This window comes from Tiliqua scincoides, chromosome 4 (genome assembly GCF_035046505.1).
Source record: "Tiliqua scincoides isolate rTilSci1 chromosome 4, rTilSci1.hap2, whole genome shotgun sequence".
In the NCBI taxonomy this organism is placed as follows: domain Eukaryota; kingdom Metazoa; phylum Chordata; class Lepidosauria; order Squamata; family Scincidae; genus Tiliqua; species Tiliqua scincoides.
The window spans coordinates 76647803-76670641 of NC_089824.1; the positions used below are offsets into that span (position 1 = coordinate 76647803).

Below are 22839 nucleotides of genomic sequence, written 5' to 3' on the forward strand. Positions count from 1 at the left end.
AACTCCCCTCACGGGCCTGATCTGCCTGCACGGGTCAAAACAGACTTGCACGCCAGAGATAGCACTGGCACAGGTCCAAACCGACCCATTGCTGCTGCTTGGACTTACCCAAGACAAAGGGACAAAACGACCCCTTACCCTGAGGCAACTTCCAGCAGCCAAAACTCCCCCACACCAGTGCCACTGTACAAGGATTTAGGTAGGTTTGGGTTCTCACTGCCTACCTCCCTCGCCAGCTGGCACTGCCATCTAGGATTTTATAGTATTCATCACTTCTTAGAGCAGGGGTGCTCAATAGGTAGATCGCGATCTACCGGTAGATCGCGAGGCAAAATGAGTAGATCGCGGAGCCCTGTCTCTCCAAACTGTTAATATGTCAGTTTCGTCTAGTGACTAGACGAAACTGACATATTTAGCTGACACTAAATTGACACTGAAACTGACACTTTAGCTGCTCTTCAGACATGCAGCAACAAAACTGACGAAACTGACTAGACTCTAGTCAGTTTCATCAGTTTCCTGGCGGCTGCATGCCTGTGGGCGGTGGTGGGAGGGGGAGCTGGGCTGCACTGGACTGAGGCGCTTCCTGGGGCTCCGTAGCGGAAGGGGGGAGGGGCAGGAGTTCGAGATGGAGTCGCTCTGATGGCAGTTGCCGCGGGAGGCCCCGAGTGACCCTCCCCTTTCCTTCCAGTCAGGTCCGGCCCGGCCCAACCCAGCCCAGCCATGCCCGGCCCAGCCACCCCTGTAGGAGCCCAGAGGTAAGTGCTGCGGCCGCTGCCGCGCTCGGTCGGGGCTGACAGGTGAGACTACCCCCCTGGCCGACCCCCGCCGCTTAGGAGGAGGGCCGGTGGGAGCAGTGTCTCCCCCGTCTGCCGCCTGCACACGCAGCCCCTCTCCATGGAAACGGGGAAGCCCCCCGCCCCTTCTGAGGAGGACCTGCGATGCCTCCCTCTCCCTGCTGGTCTCGGGGCGCAGCCACCCCCGTAGTGCAGCAAGGCTGGGCATGTGCCTCTTGGGGGACCTGTGGCTGCCCCCAGTATGTGGGGTGGGGAGAGAGGAGAGGCCTCCTGTGTGCTTCCTGAAGCATCTGGTGGGCCACTGTGGGGCACAGGAAGCTGGACTTGGTGGGCCTCCTCTGACCTGGTCCAGCAGGGGCTCCATACATCAAAGGGGGTGTCTGTCAGACGCTTCCTTCCCCCCCCCCGGTAGATCTCCGGGCCTTGCTGGGTTTCAAAGTAGCTCTCGAGTCAAAAAAGCGTGAGCACCCCTGTCTTAGAGCATAACAGATTTTGTGGAACTATCACAGCAGTCTTTTTGTTAATGAAAATAGTATACATGATCAAATTATAGACGAAAAAATACACATCATAACATTAATTAGACCTAGGTTGAAGCCTTTAACGCAGTAGTTCTCAAACATTTTAGCACCAGGACCAATGTTTTAGAATGACAATCTACCATTCAGATAGTCAATGACAATCTGAACCCAGCAGAAGTGATGACATTAACTTGGAAGTGATGTCATGGCCAGAAGTGACATCATCTAGCAAGAAAATTTTTAATGCCCTCCCATACTACAAAATCAAATTAAATTATTTTAATTAAAAGTTTACAATAAGCTTAAAAAATTTAAAATAAAGAACATTTCCTAAGCAGTTGCTGATCTGTTATAAAAGAATCCCCCAAACATCCCAAAGGCTGCAAACCTATTCACATATACCCATCAACTTTCATTGTTAAAAGTATATACATAGTAGCCTGTTAAAAATACAGATCTGTCTAATATATTAAAAATAAAATACACCTTGAAATGAATGGGAACCCACCTGAAACTGGCTCGCAACCCACCTAATGGATCCTGATCCACAGCTTGACAAACTCTGCTATAGCATATTGCTCAAAATGTGATGAATGTCTCATTTCCTGCATCTGAAACTAATGATGCAATATTCAGAAAATGTTTTGAAGAAATAGTTTTAACACATTCGGAAAACCCAACACCAGTAGTTCTCAAACCTTTCTGGCCTGCGGCTCCCCTGATCCTTGTGGCCATTGGCCATGGCTTCCCAATACATCACCCCACCTCAGTTACCCCCAAAACGGGGGTGAAGGTGTTATAATTATACAGTAGAAACAAAAAAACAGCTGCCTGTACTCTGAGGCTGCAATCCTAACCACACTTACATGAGAGTAAGCCCCATTGAGCACACAATAGGACTTACTTCTGAGTAGACTTAGCTAGGATATTGTGCCTTATAATAGCAGTCAACCTGGGAAGTATGCCCCCCCCCAAAGGAGGCAGGTGGAAAAAGGGGGATGGCTGAAAAGGAATGGGTATTTTTATTTTTTAATCAATTTTTGGAGACAAAGTTTGACGGATCAAGAGTGGCTTTTTTTCTTTTTTGAAGGGGGATTAAAAGAGAAAGGTGAGGATCCTTGGTTAAGCTGACACAGACCCCAAGCCTAGGTAGGTCTACTCAGAAGAAAGTTCCATTTGAGTCAATGGGGCTTACTCCCAGGAAAGTGTGGATAGGATTGCAGCCACACAGAGCAAGATTACAACTCACCCCAAAGTAGATGGGGGCTTCTCACACACATACACCCCAACATGCAGATGCCACCCCTATTCCCCCCAGGCAAGATGGAGGGATGCAGACTGGGCTCCCTCTTTTCCAAGTGGAGGAAAGCGCTTAGCTGCTCTCTCTAGGTCAGGCTTCCCTCCCAGTTTGAAGCCTGCCAGGAACATGCCCTGTACTAAGGAGATGCAGCACCTCTGCCGCTGCCCACCCAGCCTTCTCTCCCACCTCCCCCCACCATGTTTCACACGCCCTCTCCACCTCACACTGCCCCACCCACCTCGTTCACAGCCACAGAAAAGCAGCACATGCAGCTGAGTTGAGTTAAGCTGAATAGCTATGGCCACCTCTCTCCCTGAGATGCCTCACCATGCCCCTGGGAGCTAGTCCCTAGGGAGCCCAGACTCACAGATTGAATACCTCAGCCCAACACTGTTCAGGATGGAAGGTGTGACTTTTCTAGGGAGATGTGGGTGGAACAGTGATTGCTTTCATACGCACACTCATGTATGTTTCTGTTAATTCTTGCACACAAGTGTGACAATTACTGCCTTGAACACTTCTGCATAGTTTAATTATCATTATCGCTATTAATCCTATCTATCCCAGTGGTTCTCAAACATTTTAGCACCAGGATCCACGTTTTAGAATGAAAATCTGTTGGGACCCACTGGAAGTGATGTCATTAACCTAGAAGTGATGCCATGGCCAGAAGTGACAAGCAGGAAACTTTAAATGCCTCCACATGACAAAATTAAGTTAATTTAATTAAAAGTTTTCAATTAAGTTTAAAAATTTATTTAAAAAAAAGAACCACCCTCTTAACCCTCCCAAGCACTTGCTGAAGTGTTTAAAAAAAAATTCCCCAAACATCCCAAGAGCTACAATCCTATCTATATTTACCTGGAGTAAGCCCCATTGACTATCACTGTTAAAAGCATAAACATTAAAGAGCACAATCCAAACCTGTGTTGGAACAGGCAAGCCAGGAGGCTTGCACTATATCCAGCGCAGGATTGTGGCCAGAAGCCGCCTCCAGAAGTGGCACAAATCCGAGGAGAGCAGAGTGGCTTGAAGCCGCTCTGTTCTCCCCAGGGACGGGGGTTGGGATCCGGCATGACTATTAGTGAAGGGAGTGGGTTGTTGTTCAGGAGGGGGGATTTGTGTAATATCTGAGAGCTGAGAGGAAGCTATTGTACAGATTATGGAGGTAGTATAGTGTGTTCAGAGTAATGAGAGAGGTGAATGATTCTGGCAGTAGAATGTGGATGAAGGTGAGAGGACTGAGGTGAGGCAGTATAATAGAAGATAAAAGTAGTAGTATTGCAGTAGTAAAGAAGACATAAACAGAGAATGAACTAAAGTTTTCACCGAGGTGGAAAAGCAAAAGGGGCCATATTTTTGTGATGTTGTAAAGGGAGAAGCAACATGACTTGGTGAAAGACTGAGTATAGGGAATAAAAGAACAAGAAGAGTCAAGTTAAAACCAAGAAACTGAGCATTTTCAACATGAAGGATGGTGATATTGGGCTTTGGAGGAAAGATGAGAAGTTCAATGTTGGACACATTTTAGTTTGAAACAATAATGAAGCGTTAAAAAGTGGACATGGACAGTGCCAGAGATGAGGCCTACTCAGGCACGTGCTGAGGGGTTCACATTCCAGAAAGCAACCATACCCATGTTTCACCATATTCCACCTATCTCCAGTGTCAAGCCTACTGCTTCCACTGCTACCCTCCCCATCACTTGAAAAGCGTTACCTTTTACATCAAGCATTGCTTGAGGAGGCCTGGGCTGACATTTTAATCAGTGAGATCTAAAAGTGTTTTTGTTGGATTGAGTGCAACGTGCCAATATATTTTATATGTTCTGTTGTGGTGTCACAGCGCAGAATGCAATTCTACCTTTCTGCCTTCCCTTCTGAGTACTTCCTACTGCCCTGGAATTCAAGTTAACTACTTTTAGAATCCAACTACAGAAGCTTTTCTATAGGTTCTAGGGCTGTTCTGTAGCATATAGTCCCCAGGACAAGTAGTTACACATATGGAAAACAACGTTGCCATTTCCTATAGGAGTACTAGTCTCTGATGAAGTGGGCAGGTTGTTACCTCCCACACTCTTCAGGTCCATGTACGACACTGGAGCCATCAAGGGTTTGTCTAGTACCTTGACCATATGAACTGCATTCTGACATGGTCACAATTGCACCAAGTTGAGGTCATATGATTGTGTTACTTGTAATTAATGTCAAGTGCAGGGAAGCATGTGGAAGGGAGCTTCCACACCACACTGAAAAATATCACTCACACAGTCCCGTCCCCACCGAAAAACATCACTCGCACAAGATGCAGTCTCTCATGCCCAACCCTCAGGTCAGGCTTTTCAGGGACTCAGGCGCTGCTGTGAGGAGGAAGGAGTGGAGAAGCTGCCTTTTGCAAGCTTTCTTGAGTTTGATGTTCTTTGGATACAAGCCTAGATTTAACTGGGAAGGTATCCATGATGGACAAAAAGTTAGAAGACAGACTGCAATTCTACACACATTTACCTAGAAGTAAATTAAAATCAGTGAGGTTTACATCTGTGTAGGCATGCATAGGACGCCTGCGTGGGCTTACCCACTCTGGCGGTTCTCCTGACATCCGTCAGCGCAAGTGGCTTCGGCCTTCCCGTCAGCACACCAGCAGTTTGTGCTACCACAAAGAGCTTTACAGTGCTTTTGCAGCAGCCAGTACTGGCAGACACATGCTCTGCTTGTGTTACCTTTAGATAGGATTGGGCCATTAATCATAACACCATTTATATAGTGCTTTGTGCATGTGCAGAGCCTTTCATATGCATTTTCTTGATGCTGCCCTTTCAACAACATTATAAGGAAAGTACTATTATCCCCATGTTACAGCTAAAGAGCTGAGGCTAAAGGGGAGTGACTTGTCCAGAGCCCCCTAGTGAGCTGATGAGAGAGGCAAGACAAGGAAGCTCACTCTTAGCCACTAAGCTGTACCACAGAGTTTCATCAAATTTGCAAAGAAACCTACGTAAGTCTGTGCCAGTGTAAAGCAATGACAACGTCATATCATACAGATCCAAATATGCCTCTACACAGTTACAATATGGTAATACATGCACTATGCAAACAGGTGATCACCACACATTTTCCACTGCATCCAAGTGCAGTGTACATCATGCACGTACCGCTGCTGCCTTCAAATAATGTAACTGCAACACAACTTATCCCACTTGATTTAGGAGTCTTTATGAACTTTTAGTTCCCAAAACAAAGTTGTAAATGCCCAAGTATAAAAGTATTGGCATTAATCATTCAGAAAGAGCAATACTCCTAAATGACAGACTAAAACACAACTCCTCCATTCTAACTAAATACTGTGGACCATTAATGGCATTTCTTTACATGCAGGCACGTTGTTGAGACTTCTCTCCTTTAAAGTGTAACACCTCGGTGTGTGAATGAGTAGAGAGGGAGGTGGCTAGCAGAGAGTTCCAGGGTCAGTGAGGATGTCTCTCAGGAAGGCAGAGGAAGACCAGAGAGACTCAATGTTCTCCCATCTCAGGATGCCCAAGACATTACTGGGAGAGGGGCTACTCCAGGGGTTGTGACCACGTGAGACAGAACACCCTCTTTACTTTGCCCTGTTGGTCTCAGAAAAGACCCCTTCCTAACAAAGACCAAATGAGGGAACAAAGACGGGGGGTGCCAAAGATCCCTGTGCCACAAAATGATTCATGAACAACTATTTTGTGGATAGAAATGCACTTTACCCTATATCAACATGTGAATTAAACAGATACAACATGCATCTCAGAATAATATATTGTAACTTGTAGAAAAGGTTAACTGGAGTGAATGAAAGTTTTAAATCTTACCTTGTTTACAGAGCACCTCCCAAAGGTGAAGAGAAAAACTGGTCTTGGGGATCTTAGAGGGATCAAGAAGAAACTCACTGCTTGGATGTTCTTTTAGGTTGTGACTGTTGATTGAAAATCTGAAGAAAAGAAATGCAAAACAAAACAAAGTTCTTAATTTATCACTAACTTCTACAGTGCAAGAGCATTCTTAGCAAAAATATGAAGTCTATTTTGACAGATTAACTTGAATAGACAGGATCTATCAGGCTGTGGCGAACTTTAGTTACAAAAAGCAACCCAAAAATATTTTCGGAGAACTTGTATTTTTCCTCACATAAACTTCACTGTGTTCAGTAACACTGTATTATACTAACCCCAGCAGATTTTATTTTTTGCAGACAGTAGCAGAAAAATAGTTTGGAAGTCTGACTGCACTGTAATCTTTATGATTCAACCCCCCTTAAGCTGAATGAAACTTAAAATATATGAAAAGTAGAACTGTAGATTTTTTTTGTTTCCTAACTTTTACATCAAACTTGTTTCTGTAAGCACTGCAGACCCTTTCTTGCACTTTTTTTAGCCTGACTAATGGACTACTACAAAGATCACTACTACAAAGGACACTCAGTCACTCTATGATGTAGCGCCATAAACCAAAGTGACATGTAAGTCAAAATACGTACAATACAGTGTCAAACTGCACCTACACTCTTCCCGCTTCTGAGCCACACAACCTGTCCGTTGTGTTTGTAGAAAATAATGCAGCAAAGTACTGAGGAAACTGCATATGAGCATTAATGCCGAGTTATTATTATTGTCTGAGTCAGTTCAAACTCCAGCCGTAACGCCTTATCTTACGAACTATTGCAAAGTGAACGTTTCAGATGTGCATCACCACACAAGAGCCCAAGTTATGTTCGAATGACACAGAAGCAACCAACTTTAGCAGATGTCACAGAGCAGCATCACGTACAAACAATGAAGAATCAGAGAGAGGAACTCAGCAAATGCTACAGTACACACAATATTTTAAAAGAGATTTTAGCCACCACAAAATTTGCTATATTGATACAAATCTATCCACTTAGCACCGGGAAGTGACTTTTTATGATGGGCTTGCAAGTGGTAAAAAGCATTAAAGGAACGACTTATATCAGTTACAAGATACTATAAAGACGCGTAGCTACAGTATTATCAGGATGGCAGTGTCATGCCTTACAGTACATTACAAGGAATATTGGGAAAGCTTCCCCTTTACAATAAATTGTCAGAAAATATATTTCAAAGCTGTAGCATATTATTCAGATAACATACATCATTAAAAAAACTCCTGTAAGTAATTAGCATTAGTTTTTAAATATACCTTTCAGAGGTATATTCTGCCTCTGAAGAACATAAGAAGAGCCCTGCTGGATCAGGCCTAAGGCCCATCTAGTCCAGTTTCCTGTATCTCACAGAGGCCCACCAAATGCTTCAGGGAGCATACAAGACAGCAGGACACAACCTGCATCCTGGAGCCCTGCCCTGCATCTGGCATTTTGAGGTAGCCTACTTCTAAAATCAGGAGATTGCACATACTAATCATAACCCATGATGGACTTTTCCTCCAGAAATTTGTCCAATCCCCTCTTAAAGGCATCCAGGCGAGATGCTATCACCACTTCTTGTGGCAAGGAGTTCCATAGACTAATTACATGCTAGGTAAAGAAATATTTTCTTTTGTCTGTCCTAACTCTCCCAACACTCAATTTTAGCAGATGTCCCCTGGTTATGGTGTTATGTGAGAGGGAAAAGAGCATCTCTTTAATAATAATAATAACAGCAGCAGCAGCAACAACTTTATTTTTACCCCTCCTTTCTCCCCGAAGGGACTCAATGCGGCTTACAACAGGTTAAAACAGATTAAAAACATAGTTTAAAAACAGATAAAAGCATATTAACACATATAATAAAAAACAGTAGTCAGATAAAAAGTAATAAAAAGGTAAAAAGAGCATAGAGCAGCAAGTCATAAAAGAATCAGGCCTGTAAAAAATTAAAAGATGTTGAAAAGGCCAAGAACTCAGAAGGCTTGTTTAAACAGAAGGGTCTTCAGGATTCGCCGAAAAGTCTCAAGAAAGGGAGCCATTCTTAAGTCAAGGGGAAGGGAGTTCCATAGCGTTGGTGCCACTACTGAGAAGGCCCTATTTCTAGTTGCCACCCCACGTACCTCCCTAGGCGGTGGCACTTGTAAAAAGGCCTTCTCTGATTACCTAAGAGGACGAGCCAGATTGTACGGAAGTAGGTGATCACTAAGATACCCTGGCCCAGAGCAGAATAGGGTTTTAAAGGTCAAAACCAGCACCTTGAATTGGGCCCGAAAACAAATGGGCAGCCAATGTAGCTGCTGGAGAAGCGGACTGACAGAGTCAAACCACCTACCTCCAGTAACTACACGGGCCGCGGCATTCTGCACTAGTTGCAGTTTCCGGCCTGTCTTCAAGGGCAGCCCCACATAGAGCATGTTACAATAATCTAACCTCGATGTCACCGTGGCATGGATCAACGTGGCCAGGTCTGCACAATCCAAGTACGGCCGCAGCTGGTGCACCAGCCGAAGCTGACCAAAGGGCCCCCTAGCCACAGCCGCCACTGCCTCCAGACAGCGCTCCAGGACCTCAACCGCCACCCTGGAGTCTGGAGGAAAGGAGAGAAAGAGCTGGGTGTCATCGGCATATTGATGGCACCCCACTCCAAACAACCGGATGACCTCTCCCAGCGGTTTAATGTAGATGTTAAATAGCACGGGGGACAGAACTGAACCCTGTGGCACCCCGCACCTCAAGGGCCAGGGTGTTGAACAGGCATCCCCCAGCACCACCATCTGGGACTGATCCTCCAAGTAGGAGCGGAACCACGGCAAAACATTGCCTCCAACTCCCTACTCGGCCAATCGGCCCAGAAGGATAACATGGTCGATGGTATTGAAAGCCGCTGAGAGGTCCAGCAGGACCAACAGGGACACACTCCCCCTGTCCAGTCCCCAGCGTAGGTCAACTACCATGGCAACCAAGGCAGTTTCCGTCCCAAAGCCCAGCCTGAAACCAGCTTGAAAAGGATCCAGATAATCTGCTTCATCCAAAACCCTCTGGAGTTGAGATACCACCACCCGCTCAATTACCTTGCCCAGAAACAGGATGTTGGAGACTGGCCGGTAGTTGTCTAACACAGTGGAATCCACTTTATCCCAGTGGTTCTCACACATTTAGCACCAAAACACACTTTTTAGAACGAGAATCTGTCAAGACCCACCAGAAGTTAGGTCATGACTAGAAGTGACATCATCAAGCAAGTAAATTTTGAACAATCCTAGACTGCAATCCTATCCACACTTACCTAGGAGTAAGCCCCATTAAAAGTATATAAACAGTATCCTGTTAAAAGTACAGGTCTGTAACATTTCTGCAAATGCAGTCACATACCATGGTAGCATCAAGTCTAATATATTAAAAATAAAATATTGAAATTAATGGAGACCCACCTGAAATTGGCTTGTGACCCACCAAGTGGGTCCTGACCCACAGTTTGAGAAACACTGCACTATCCCCTACATTATTTTGTATGTCTCAGTCCCCACTCAGGAGCCTCTTTTCTAGACTGAAGACCCTCAAACACTGTAGCCTTTCCTTTTAAGGGAGGTGCCCCAGCCTAGTAATCATTTTGGTTGCTCTCTTCTGCACTTTTTCCATTATATCCTTTTTAAGATGTAGCAACCAGAACTGGACACAGTACTCCAGGTGTGGCCTTACCATCAATTTGTACAATGGCATAATAGTAGTAGTAGTAGTAGTAGTAGTAGTAGTAGTAGTTGTCGTTGTCGTCGTCCCTTTATTGGCACAGAACAACAGCATTATAATATTTAGCTGCTTTATTCTCAATACCTTTTCAATAATCCCAAGCATGGAATTACCCTTTTTCACCGCTGCCACACATGGGGTCAACACTTTCATTGAGCTATCTGCAAGGACCCCAAGATCTCTCTTCTGATCTGTCACAGACAGCTCAAAACCCAATAGCCTATATGTAAGTTTTGACTCTTTGCCCCAATGCGCATTACTTTCCACTTACACTGAAACGCATCTGCTATTTTGCTGCCCATTCTCCCAGTCTGGAGAGATCCTTCATCTCACAATATCATTAAAACAACCTATAACAGAATGATTCTTAAATTATAAGATACTATAACAAGTTAAAATACACGTACTTCTATTTTAGGATATACTATTTACTAATTTTTCAGTTAAAACCCTCTAACTGAAACAGCAATGCAACAGGAAAATATATTTTGCAAGATGAGCGTAAGGAAAAGCTGAAGAACTTTATCATCCCTTTTCCCATAGTTACAATTTACGATGTTATTCTTGACATTACACCTGCAATAAAAAAAAACTCTCAGACTGTAAATGAGTATGCTATATTGTTCCTTCTTTTCTGTCACACTATTTTAGAATACACCCACACCAATCATGATATCATAAGCTTGAAAGAAAAACAGCTAAATTTTTCTGCTTTGAAATATGTATTCATCTTCAAATTTTCTGCTTAATTTGAATTCATCACACAGAGCACAGTCCACCTGTAAGTTCTCTCCTGCAAACTAAACTAAAATGAAGCTTGTGCAGGAGAAGCTCCCTGAAGGATTGTGCCTATATTTACTGATTGTCTCATAGTAATAATAATAGAACTGAAAAAGATCCAATATGATCATTAGGTTGCACTATCACCTGCAAAAAAGTGAAGTACATTACCCATACTGCATTAATTTAGATAGATTCTGACAGTATAAAACCTTACATTTCATGATATTTCCATCAACAGTTTTCCCTCCAAACTCTGTAACTATAAAGTGTATAAGTTAAAAAAAAATCTAGTTCTTAATATCTCAGATTTTTTTAAAAAAATTGAATTTCGAATGAATAAATAATTTCCTGGTCCCATATATTTAGTTTAATGTGGATATAGTATGTTTATAAGTTCTTGCAATGAAAATGTCTAAAGATAAATATTTACAGCATTTCTCAAACTATGGGTCAGGACCCACTATATGGGTCGCGAGCCAATTTCGGGTGGGTCCCCATTCATGTCAGTGTGTATTTTATTTTAATATATTAGACTTGATGCTACCATGGTATATGATTGCATCTGGGGAAATGTGACATATCTGTACTTTTTAACAGGTTACTATGTACACGCTTTTAGCAATGATAGTCAATTGGGCTTATTCCTGGGTAAGTGTGGATAGGATTGCCACCTTTATGATGTTTGGGGATTTTTTATAAACAGATCAGCAACTGCTTGGGAGGATTCAGAGGGTTCTTTATTTTAAATGAATTTTTAAACTTATACTTACTGTAAACTTTTGTGTTACTTAATTTATCTGATTTGATTTTGTTGTCTGAGGGGTGTTAAAAATTTCCTGCTTGATGATGTCACTTCTGGCCATGATGTCACTTCCAAGATAATGATATCACTTCCAGTGGGTACTGACTAATTGTCATTCTAAAAAGTGGATCCCGGTGCTAAAAGGTTTGAGAACCACTGTTCAAACACATATGTTAAAGAAGCCTCAAAAATATGCCCCAAGTAACTGGCAAAGGTTTGGAGTTCCTTTTTGGGAGGGGGGACACGACTGTAAAATCATAAAACATCCCCCTTCAGTAGGTATACTTCCCACCTACTGCCACTGTCATAATTTGGTGATGGAACCTGCATACAATTTACTCTTGATGTAATTCTCTCATATTACTACATCAGTCCCAACAATAGGCCCAGTTTGATTGTACCTAAACAGCTAACTGTTCAATAGCTAGAGGGTCAACTTACAGCTTTCAAGGATTCTTTGAACACATGTCTAAAAGAAACCACCGCTTACTGAATTAAACTTAAAACCAGTAAACATTTCAGACAACATTCATTATTATGGCAGCAAAAAAGAAAAGAAAAGTAAGGCCTGTTTTTGCTTCCACAGACATCAATGTAAGTAAGTAATGCCTCGGGCTGTCAGTGAGCAAAGAACTGGATCATGTGCTTTATTGCACAAAATAGTTTATTCTACTGTAAAATGCTGAAATAAAGAACATTTTTTTTTTTTACAAAAAAAATCATAATTTAGAAAGCTGTTTTACAACATTTTCTTTTAAGTAAAAAGCCCTTTTGCTAAGTTTTGCAAAATGTACTCCAGAGGGAAACATGCAATTGGTTCTTCAGACATCTCAATCACACATCTGAAGAATTCCTGGGAACACACAAATCTCACACTGTGAACAAGTCAACATACAACAATCTGTACCAAGACCATAATGCAACACCAAGTCTCACAATCTGTATGCTTACTTATGCATGGCTATTTCACTTTCTCTCTGTTCCTATCTGCCTTCTGTTTTCAGACTTACAGCTTGGACACCTTGGCTCAAAACAAAAGCTGAATGAATGTGGTGCAGACTGGAAACTAGCAACAGGTTTCCAGAACAGCACTGCCCAAGCTGGCTCATGGCACGAAAAAGTTGAGCTTTCTCAGTGTGAGAAACTGCTCCCAAAGTCCATCAGAAGAGAAGGTCTGAGGCTTGGCAGACATAGAGAAACCTGTCAGTTCAGTTACATAGCATCTGGAACTATGAGCATTCTTGCAGTGCACAACCCAAAATATTAAAAGAGGTACCCTGCCATACACATTTTGAGCCTCACTTCTGTTAACGGTTGGTGAGAGGGTTTTTTTAAAAGTTTTGAAGAATTTGTTTGAAAATAAGATACTTGGCCTTTGAGCCTATTGACCTAAGTCACCTTGGGTCCCTTTGAGGAGGAAGGCAGGATATAAATGCAGCAAATAAATAAAATGACTGTTAAAAATATGCTGGAAATGGCAATATAGTATGCAAATATGAGCCATTTGCAATATCAAATTGCTTTTATTTTACATTAAAAGTGCATTAATGTAATAGTAAAAGGCCTTTGCTGTTCTTTCTGCTTAATGTTGGGATTAAAAATAGTGAAACCAAATGAGAAGTAAAACTAATGACTAATTATCTGAACCATTACTGAGAAAATAACTGTTGGAGTTCCAGTTGGTTTTATTTTCTTTAAAGCTTTTTTTCTCCCAAGATAACAATGGCAATATTCACCATAAAACAAAAGTGCATTAGTGCCACAAAACATTTAACTTGAAACTTGATGATTAAGTTCTGTCACTATCAGTCATGATGGTTGACAGTGTTAAGGTTAAATTTGTGTAAAATTTAAAACTGATATTTATCAGACATTTAAGGTTCTGAGTCCTTTGCAGTTTCATATACAATACTTGGCTTCATATGGTTAAAATCCAACCATAAGCAGCAGATTGGAAAAGAAATTTTCTAACAAACTCTGAAGAAGATTTAAAAAGCAACAGATGTTTGCAGGCTCATTAACAATACACACCCATGTTATCTGTATGCAGATTTCTCTATCTATACAACATCTATTTGAGAAAAAAAATCTGACATTTCATAGTCCAGGATTAACTTCCTAAAAATTTCAATGATCAGAAATCAAAAGCAGAAGCACATTAACAAAGGTACAAGTTGCTTACAAGCCTCTATACTACTTTCAATGAAAACTGGAGAAATAGAGATGTACAAGTCAGTCATTAAAGACAAGTCAGGCAAAAGACTCCTTCAGGAAAGCAGCAAGCTCCTAACTCTGCCGATTGGAACCCTTAAATTCCTGCGGTATGTGGATCCTTTCAATATTTTAGACACAGTTGCAACACAAAGGCATGTAACTTTTTATAGACACACACAACCCAAGTGGGGAACATATATCCACAGAAACCTCCTGGAGCACTATTGTATACAATCTTCTTAAAATCAAAATAATTTCATGTTTTAATTTGAGGGAAAGAGTAGTCTTCAAGATGAAAAAGAAAAACTTGAAAGCATGATTCATGAATAATGCTAAAAAAATCAAAGGAAAAAAAGGATTGGTTATTGTTTTCAGGTCTCATAATATTAAACATTGTTATTCTGAATAGTATGAAATTGTTGTCATTTTGAGTATCTGAGGCGACCCCATTAAGAAAATGCTAGCAAAAAAGGGCTCCCAACACCTCAAAAGATACCATGAAGGCTTATTAAAAGTAAAATGACAAATGCAACTGCACAGCAACTGTAGAATTGTGGCTAGAATTAAAAAGAAGATTCTCCACATTTAGAAAGACAACAGGCAACATAGATTTTATTTACAAATTCCTTAGCCACATATCCATAGTGGCAAAGCAAACCAATGGACCCACACTTCAAACAAAGCTGAAAGAAAAAACATCAATTCCCTTGAAATTTTCTCAATCTCTTAAAAAGAAATCAAAATAAGGAAAGAGGAGCAAGAAGCTTAACCTAATTTTCCTCTCTGGCACTGTGTCCACTGCCAAAGCAGTGTAAATAGAAATCTCAAACAAATGCTAGTATCTACAGAAAATCTTTAAAAGACTGAAACTTCTAGGTTCAAAGTGGAAACTGTAAATACTGACAACACAGTATTATATACAGCAGCCAGGGACTTGTGCTTTCCATTTCAAATTACATGCAAATTATGTTAATCATATGCAAACAAGCTGCAGCACACAATACATAATGCTTAACAAGTTGCCCATCCTTGCAGTACATGCACCATTTGAGGTATCCCGGTCACAAGAAAAATGCACCTGAATGGACGATGAATACTGTCTGTTACCATGGCAGCCCGATCTAATTACATGACTGATCAGGGCTAGAGTGAGTGCACTGAAAATCTACACCACTGACATGTCTCTACATGAACACTTGCGCACACACACCATGCAAACAGAACGACGCACAACCCATCAGTGTCTTGCCTTTCATTACAAGCTATGAAATTCAAGCCATCTATTCAACAGAACTACAGGTATGTCCTGTAAAATATTGCGTGCATATGTATATAAAAAACTCAACCTTTTAGAATTACAACCCAATATTAAAAAGTAAGCTCTAGAGTCTAAGAATAACTCTAGCAATAGACTCTCTCTTGTCTTTCAATTATGACTTCCTCATTCATAAACCCTGTTCCTGAGAGCAATAAAACTAGGCTGTCCTCAACAGTCAGACAAACAAATCCATATTCACAAATGAAATCTGAATTTGCTGGTGGTAACTGAAGGGTTTTATCAGAAACTGACATAATATCAGCAAATAATTGGCTATAGTCAAACACAGGTAACTAACCATTAACTGCTTATGATAGATGAGGGACCATCCAGCATTTAATCACCTGCATCAGGAAAAATTTCTTATCCATATGTAGGGATGAGAAAAGGACTCACAAACTCCAGGCATGTATCTGCACAATTATGTGAGTGTGCACACAAACAGATAATTATTCAAAGCAATCTCATGCATAATGAGCAACTTGTGGGTTTCCTTGCCCCCCTCTCCCCTCATTGCATTTAGGGTCTTCGAACACTGGGGAGAAATATTATTTTAGAGGAGTCCCTATTGCATACCATATGGTAAACAAAATAAAAATAGCTTGTTCCTGTTATCCACATAGTGTGACATTATGTAACAAGCTTTCAATTTGCTCTCTTTTCTATCACTGCTTTCTGATCATTTCTTCTGCTCTTTTCACAGAATTGCAACCACTTCCAGTAGTGCCTTTTTACAGAGATGACGTTGTTCTTATTATTTAGTGTTATTATTACTATTGCTATAGCATATCAGCAGAAGCCAGCATACGTAGAGCATACCTTCGTTCCTTCTAGTATTCCTGGAAGCTATGCAATTATCTCTTATATCCAAATTGTTCAGGCTTTGGAAACATAAAAACAGAGGGTGATTTTGCACCCCATGGTGTGGCAGGAGAGCAGTGAAGGCATGCAGCAGAAATTAAGAGCAGTGTCAGAATTCCCCCCCCCCCCCGCCTGGAGTCTGCAGAGCTCAGCCCTGCACACCCAAAGGCTCCTGCAGCCCCTAGACGGGCTGGTGTTGTCGCGGAAGGTGCAAAGCAGAAGCTGGCTGGGGGGGGATGGTGTCAAGGTGAAGGGAAGGGGGAGCGCAGGCCACCCCCTGGAAGGGACCCTACCTCCGCTGCTGTCCTGGCGCCAGCACCGGCCTTCACTCACTCACTCACTGCCTCCTTGCTGAAGTGCCCGAGGAGTCACCAGCCGACCTGGGCCCTGACTGGGGGAGCATAGTAGAGCTGGAGCTGCTGCCGCTGCCGGGCACGTCCCAGTCCCAGCGCCGCCTCCTCCTCCTCCTGCGCCGCCGCCTTCTCCCCGCTTCATTCACCCCTCCGGCAGCCACCCAGCCCCGTACTACACAGTGCAGCGAGGACTGGCCCTCCCTACTATGAGCTGGAGGAGGGAGGGGAGGGCGCGCGCGCCGCTCTGCTCCGCTCGCCCACAGCAGCAGCTGAGCCGGCCCTCCGGAGGAGTCGCAGCCAGAAGGACGCGGCGCAAGCCAGACGACGGCAGCGCAGCCGGGGGAGGGCGTTGCTTCGGGACACACAAAAACCCGGGCCTGCTGCTGCTGCGGTGCAAACTCGACAGCCGGCCTTCGCCCGGGCTCTTTCTACCCGGGCGCACAGAGAGAGACAAGAAGGCACTGCGCCTCTCCAGCCAGCCCTCCTGTGCTCGGGCGCGTAACTACGCAGCAGCCAGCGGGGCCTCCAGCTCTTCACTGGACACTCCTTTCAGCAGCCGGGAGGGCATTTCTTGCCTGCACAAAGTGCAAGGGGCAAAGCTCCCCAGCAGCAGCGCGCAGCTTCCTGGCCTCTTCCCCCTTCCTGCTTCACCTCCAGCCTCCCCGGCTGAGGAGCGATGCGACGACTGTACCTTCTAGTCAAGGCCACTCGCGAGCCTTGAGATGCCCGCGGCTCGCACGACCCTCCCTGCCCCCCCCCTTCCTGAATGTGTTTTGCCAGCTGGAGCTTCTCCGCCTGGACCGGAGGGGGGCAGAGGAAGAGAAGCGGAGCAGGAGCCTTTCTGGAAAGCCACTTACTGTACGGGGGGGCGGGGGGGAAACTCCCACACAGGCTCTTGCCAGCTGATCGCCAGGCTGGCGCTTTGTTTGGGTTTTATTTCTCTCCCCCCCCCCCCCCGGCAGTGAAACGGGCTCTGGACGTCTCCTCACCCGCTGGAGTAGGAAGGATGCCTGCGGTAGAGACGCTCCAGCTCGCTCCTCTCTTCTCCAGTGTGTAAATGGGTGCTAGAAGCCAAATATGGAGCAGTTGGCTGCCTCTGCATCAGCCCAAGGAGCCTACTTCATGCAGAGGGGAGGGGAGGAGGAGGAGAAGGAGGCAACACTTTGTCAGGCGGCCAAGAGAGCCACACAGATTATTGCATACGCACAACAGAGCCTGGCCAAACCAGCCTTAACCCTTTCTAGGGTTTCTTCTCAGCTCGCAGCCAGGCATATGGGGGGGGGCTTTATTTTCATGTGCCCCTTCCAGGCTCTGTCCTCCCATTTGTCATCCTGCCTCATCCCAAATTAAACACCGACCCACACCCCAATCGAGGTTGAGCCACTCTGAAAATGCTGCTGCCTTGGATGTGAGGAAAACATCAGGTTCTGCTCCATGTCAAAGAAACTGGGTTTTATCTGACAGCCTGACCCCATGCACATTTACTCTGGAGTCACCTTGCACCCTCTAAAAGCAGAAAACTACAATCCTAGCCGGTTTTGCAGGAGTAAGCCCCACTGACTATCATGAGACTTAATTCTGAGTAGAAATGCAAAGGATTGGGCTCTCAGAGGGCGACCCATTGTCTCAGAGGGCGACCCATAAAACACTCATGAGTGTTTTACTCCAGGCACACTCTCTATTCACCCTCTTCAAGCAGTAAAACAGAACACTTCTTAAAAACTCATACAATAGCAAGGCTTGGGAGAATGTTTGTTACATTATTAGGAAGATCAAAGTCACCCAGCAGTGGCATACAAAGAGAGTGGCTGAAGGGCTCCCCTGTCCCGGGTGCCAGCCTGCAGGGATGTGTCTGAGAGGCCACCCCAAGATGCTTCAACTTTTTCAAGAAGAAAACATTTCTTTTAAACTTATTTTTAATTGTTCATTGTAGCCTTTCTCAGTACTTCTCCCCCAGCATATCACTTGCTGCCACACTGTCCTCAGAGGTACCACCGGAAATAACTGGTGATGACATAATCACCAGTTACTTCCAGATTTTGAGACCATAATGAAAGCTTCCAAGGTCAATAAGAGGCTCAGGGCCAGAGGGTAGCTCAAGAAAGAGCTCAAAAACTACACACTAGAGCTCTACCCGCCAGCTCGAACTTCCTATCACCGTTAGAAGCTCCCATTGCAGTCTTATTGTCAGGTGGTGGGTGCTGCATGTACCACCCAGTAGTAGTAGTAGTAATAGTAGTAGTAGTAGTAACTTTATTGTCATTGTGCTACTGCACAACGAAATTTATGCACCTTTGAGATACAAGCATAAATATATACTACAATTCCAACAATCACACTCTACACACTCATCCACACATTCTATATGACATGCATCATAATATAAAAACAGTATAACAGTATAACAATACCACCCAGCATACCACCGGTGGTGTGTGTACCACCACTTGAGAACCCCTGGTTTATTGGTATGATCATATATATAAAGTTACATATAATTATACAAATATAGACAAACTTTAAAAGTTAGTACAAAATTCATAAGTACGTTCAAAGTTCAATTAAGAAAATGTTCACTGTCTGTGCTTCTTTACTATTATTCATTTCATGTCATGACTATTACAGAAAATAATTTTGTTAAGTGGGGTGCCAATAATTTATGGGCCCCAGGTGCCAAATGACTTGGTACGCCACTGTCACCCAATCCATGCCCACACTGTGCATGCACCCAACCTTATTTTACACTGTGTAAAATACATATACAAACTGTATTTTACACTATGACTGACATACTTCACAAGGAGAAGAATCAGATTTTCTCAACAAAATATTTGTTTGAGCAAGTCCAAGCATGGGCAGGAGCGCAATTTTCCCTGGGCATGAAGATTTGGGGGCCCACACTCCAACATTCTAGCCCAGCACACTCCTCCCATTCACATTTCTTCTTCCTCTATGTTTCTTTCCTCCTTTTCCAATCCAGGGAGTAGAAAAAGGAGGAAGATCAGTGGAAGCATGTAGGTAGAAAGAGAAGGGTGCCTCCCCAGCAATCTACAGCCTGAAGCAACTGCTTCAGTTGGCCTCATCGATGGGCTGGCCCTGGATAACAGGTGCTTAAGTATTATGTTACTATCTGGGGATGGCATGTTGGATTCAGGACGACAGGCATGGTGGCTATTGCATCCAGTGGCATGGCTTGGACTATCTGACATGACCTGGACACTTCTGACTCATTGGCGGAGGGTCCAGAAGCACAGACCACAGAGGCATTGAATAGGGATCCTACAACAAGGCCAGCAACTGAAGAACTCCACAGCCAAATCCCTGAGCTGTAAGTTGTGAACTGGATATCAAAGAGGCACCACTGTCATCACAACCAAGGGGTTCACAATTTAGTAATCCACTCACCATCACTGATAGTTTATCTGGTAGAAGAGGAGGAAGAGCAATGGAGTTCCAGGCACAGAAGATTATAAGAACAAAACAAGGAGAGAGTACAAAATCATTCATAAAAAATTTACAGGAATCAGTATCATTGCAGCCTACTATATTGTTGGGTTCTTAACTGATGTATATATTAAATGACCAACGGCCCAATCCTGTCCAACTTTCCAGTGCTGGTGCAACACAGTGCAGTCCTGAAGAAAAGGAAAAAATGTTCCCTTCCCTGGAGGAGGCCTCCGTGACAGTTCCCCTACTGCAGGATGTAACGCATGCCTTGTTGGCATGGCTGCACCAGCACTGGAAAATTGGATAGGATTTGGCCCTGAGAGCCCAATCCTATCCCGCAGCAGACCATAGCATGCAGTGTTGCTGACAAAGTGCACACATCATGCTATGGGGGTGACCAGACAGCCCAGGGAAGGTAAGTAATGGGTCTCCTTGGACCTACACCACCTATTTAGCTGGCATAGGTCCAAGAAGTTTGGGGCAAGGAAAGGGGGATAAGATCTTGGTGAGTGTGGCTGCCACTGAGATTCTCCCACTCCTTTCCCTGGCTTGGTCCACTCCCTGCCCCCTAATCTTTCCCCAAATCACCCTTGCTGCCAACCTATCTGCTCTGGCAGGGCACCTGGCTGTCACATGTACAGGACTTCTGGACATTTGTGCTGGTGGCCCAAGCATGCATGACAACCATATAACTTTCAAACCGTTGGTCCAGGATTTACGCTGGCAGATTGCAAAATCCACCACCGTTAATCCAACACCCAGATAAAATTGGACTGCCCGTAACTTGACTTGCAACTTATTTAAGCAAGAAATTGTATAACATCACGTAGTAACCTGCTTATAATCACATTCTCGATATAGATGATTTATTTTTTTAATGTTTTGAAGGAAATAGAATTTATTAGAATTTACCACTTATTAGAAGGCAGGACCATTTCCTTGTTTTCTTTTTCATTCTCTGTTATGGAAGCAACAACAAAAATAGTCTCAACCAAAAAAATGTAAACCACAAGATAAAGATAAACCACCAGTTAAAATTAGCCTTTATTGACTAATCAACATAACCTTTATTGATCTTCTAATTAACACCACAATCTAGCCATGTCTACTCAGAAATAAGTCCCATTGCGTATTGACTTACCCTCAGGAAAGTGTGAATAGGAGTGCAGCTTAACAGCCCAATCCTATGTTGCCCAGAGCACGGGGGTGCCTCTGTGCCAAAAATGACAGCTGTGGCATCCTGAGTGCTAACAGGGCAGCGCTGGTGGCACCTTGGGAGAAGGGGACTTTCATTCCATTCCCCCAGGTAAGGCAAGTAGCCCCACAATGGGGCTACTCAATTCTGTGGCAACTCTTGGGCTGCCATAGAATCAAGAGCCTCCATATCAGGCCCGTGGCCCATCACAGAGGCTCTAGATGTGGTGGAGCTCAGCTCCACCAGTCCTGCCTCCCTCCACCCTACTCTCTCCCCTAGCATGCCTCCTCTCCACCCTCTCCCCGCCTCCCCCACCCGGGAACACCTCATCCCTGCCTCCCCCCACACCTCCACCCATCTTTCCACTGCCCAGCAGTCTGCACGACTGCCAAGCAGCAGAGCACTGGTGATCCACCAGTGCTAGCCCAGCCCAGCGCCTATCCAATTTTCCAGTGCTGGTGCAGCCATGCCAATGGGGCATGCATTGCATCCTGTGGTGGAGAGGCCATCACAGAGGTCTCATTAAGGTACGGGAACATTTGTTGCCTTACCTTGGGACTGCATTGTGGCTGCACTGGTGTTGGAAAAATGGATAGGATTGGGCCCTAAGTCACTTAAAAATTGCAGCCCTAATGTGTGTGTATATATGCTTTTTCCATGGCCTGTACCATAGGTTTAGGTTAGTTTTAAAAGATAAGCATTAAGTGACATGAAATTTTTAATTGTTATAAGTAATCATATGTGTATGTGATAGATCAAGGAGCAAATTTCTTAATATTTCTGGGAGGGAATTGCCTATTCCCCCCCCCCCCCGATAATCAAAGTAATCTCAAAGCTACTATCTTTTTCTGGGAAACAGGTGAAAAGAAAAGTCTTCTTCCTCACTGGGATGGGGAAAGGGGTGTCATAAAACAATGATTTTATCTGAAATTGACTATTTGATCCAAGCAAGGATTATATTTTGCTGGAATCTACTATCCAAGCACCATAGAGTTAGCAAACTAGTGTGATCCATCTGCTGCGGTATTGCAAATATATGTATCGAACCACTAAAATTATATAATCCACTGAAAGAATTAAATGTGTTGAATATTATGCTGCATTCCTGTTCTCAAGCAAATATTTGCAATACAAAAATGAAAATAAATCATGTTTCTCAAAGCAAAAAACACTTGAGGCTAGTCCCTCTTTCTGCTTTGAGTGCAAACTTACACACCCACCTGGGCTTTTGTTCTCTTTATGTCCCAAATGAAGCCAATCACTTTCCAGGGTATTTCAGTAGTTGCCCAGAGCCCTTAAGGAATACTGTGTATTTTGGAGCCTCTGCTGCAGCTGGAGGGGTATAAGTGAGGCACATAAAGTGACCTCTATATTAATTGATTAACCTACACAATTCAAGAGCTCAGAAAGGCTAATGCATTTAGAACCAGTAACCCACCGGTTGTGACCCCTCGGTTCTTGTGTATGGGTCACTGCAGTATCAGCCAATGAGCTAGGCAAAACTGCCAGTGACCACTGCATGGTAAATGGGGGAGACAGGGAATACCTTTTGGAACCAGGAGGTGGCAGCAGAGATGCAGAGGAGCAAA

At 43.8% G+C, this 22839-nt stretch overlaps 1 protein-coding gene across 6 annotated transcripts in view; it reads right to left on the reverse strand.

The window, feature by feature from the left end:
• Nucleotides 1-17657, reverse strand: part of ATXN1 (ataxin 1) — a 307081-nt gene extending 289424 nt beyond the window's left edge. For 5 of the 6 annotated variants that reach the window (XM_066626678.1, XM_066626682.1, XM_066626681.1 and 2 more), the window contains exons 1-2: nucleotides 16549-16729; nucleotides 6460-6578 (exon numbers count right to left, since the gene is read on the reverse strand). The gene's annotated coding sequence lies outside the window, so the exon portion shown is untranslated. Of the gene's footprint in view, nucleotides 1-6459; nucleotides 6579-16548; nucleotides 16730-17597 lie in introns of those variants that run through there. The other variant, XM_066626680.1, reaches the window with a different exon arrangement.
• Nucleotides 17658-22839: the final 5182 nt, after the last annotated feature.